Source organism: Mus caroli, chromosome 5, assembly GCF_900094665.2.
Source record: "Mus caroli chromosome 5, CAROLI_EIJ_v1.1, whole genome shotgun sequence".
NCBI lineage: Eukaryota > Metazoa > Chordata > Mammalia > Rodentia > Muridae > Mus > Mus caroli.
In genome coordinates, this window is record NC_034574.1 from 142,527,940 (window position 1) to 142,529,947 (window position 2,008).

Below are 2,008 nucleotides of genomic sequence, written 5' to 3' on the forward strand. Positions count from 1 at the left end.
CTTCTCCTTCTCCTTCTCCTTCTCCTTCTCCTTCTCCTTCTCCTTCTCCTTCTCCTTCTCCTTCTCCTTCTCCTTCTCCTTCTCCTTCTCCTTCCTCCTCCTCCTCCTCCTCCTCCTCCTCCTTCTTCTTCTTCTTCTTCTTCTTCTCTCTCTCTCCTTCTCTCTCTCTCTCCTACTCTCTCTCTCTCTCCCCTTCTCCCTCCTTCCCTCCTTTTCATATTTATTTATTTTTAAAAAGATTTATTTATTTATTTTAGGTATATGAGTACACTGTAGGTATACAGATGGTTGTGAGCCATCATGTGGTTGCGGAATTGAACTCAGGACCTCTGCTCACTCCTGCTTCTCTAGCTCTGGCCCAAAGATTTATTTATTATTATATTTAAGTACACTGTAGCTGTCTTAAAACGCACCAGAAGAAGGCATCAGTGGTTGCCACCATGCCGTTTCTGGGATTTGAACTCAGAACCTTCAGAAGAATAGTCAGTGCTCTTAACTGCTGAGCCATCTCTCCAGCCTCTCTCTTTCATATTTATAAAGAACAAGTACTTCTGCTTTAGAAGCCTTTGGAAAAGTAAGGCCAAGCATCCTTCATCTGCCAAAGTCCTTACTGCTTCTTCCTCCCATGGTAGAAGGCAGAAAGGTAACACTCAGAAAGTGGTTGGGACTTAGCCAGGAGATGGCGCCCTCAAAGCCTCATCACCTCTGAAAGGTCTCTCCTCAAAGCACTTGAAGTGAAGTTTCCAATGCAGGATCTAACAGGACACATTCAAACCACACTGCCTTTCAATGTCTAGCTTTCTCTTATTACTGTTCTAATTGACAAAATGTATATTATATATTTCAAGGGCTGGAGGGAAGGCTCAGCAGTTTCCAGCCCTTACTGCTCTTCCAGAGGACCCAGGTTCAGTTCCCAGCACCCATATGAAGCGTCTCATAGCGACCTTCAACTCCAGCTTCAGAGGATCTGACATTCTCTTCTGACCTCTGTGAGTACTGCACTCATGTGCACAAACCCCTACACACACACGCATGCACACACACACACACACACACACTTAGAGCTAATACAAATATATCTTTTTTAAAAATCACATGTGTTTCTGATATACAACATGATGTTTATAAATATGGATATTTTAGTTTTCTCATAACTGATATAGCCCTAGGGACTTAAAATATATTTGTTCTTCAGTGATAAAACAAGATGTTGGTGTGATTTACACTGAAGGAAGCATGAAAGGATGCTGGCCGAAGTAGCACAGTAACACATCCCAGCAGTGACCTCTGAGTGGGGCATCCCTCAACATAAAGGACAATCCCACAGTGCATCTGGACTATTGCAGACCTAAGTAGGTGGTCGGGAAGGGTATGTGGGTGCTCCTCACATCCTGTCACTCACACTGTCCACATCTGGAACTCCACATCTGGAAAAGTGCCGACGGGCAGATGTGGCCACCCAGGCACTGATGCATGTCATCACTGACATCCATGAAGTCATCAGCTGTAGCATCCTGTCTACTGTGGTCCACTGTGGTCCTTGCTACCATAGGCAAATGAACACTAATACTCCCGGGGATACCAAGTTCTCTTCCTTACAAGTCGGCTTACCTTGGAAGACTCTAGCTTAGATACAGTGCAAAGAAAACTGTTTCACTTCCAATTTATTTAGATTTTACATTATGTGTAAATATGTGCTTGCATGTATGTATGTGTACTATGTGTATGCTTGGTGTCTGCGGAGGCCAGAAGTGGGTGTCCAGTCCCCTGGAACTAGAATTACAGGTGCTTGTGAGCTACTGGGTAGGTGCTACAAACTGAACCTGGGACCTCTGCAAGAGCAGCCAGTGTTCTCAACCATTGAGCCCCATAAGTTCAGGCTAGCCTTGAACTCATGACCCTCCTGCCTCCTTGTCTGTGGCTCATCTTACTGTTGTGTACCACCTTGGCCTGTTTCACTTGATAGTCCCTTTCTTGGCTTTAGTTTCTTTCTTTTAGATAAACAGAA

At 44.5% G+C, this 2,008-nt stretch overlaps 1 long non-coding RNA gene across 1 annotated transcript in view; it reads left to right on the forward strand.

Annotated features, from left to right (window-relative positions):
• LOC115031086 overlaps positions 1–1,689 on the forward strand; it is a 3,323-nt gene extending 1,634 nt beyond the window's left edge. Inside the window, exons 2-3 of the long non-coding RNA XR_003836659.1 lie at positions 849–989; positions 1,196–1,689. This is a non-coding gene — a long non-coding RNA (uncharacterized LOC115031086). The remainder of the gene's footprint in view (positions 1–848; positions 990–1,195) is intronic.
• The last annotated feature ends 319 nt before the right edge of the window (positions 1,690–2,008 follow it).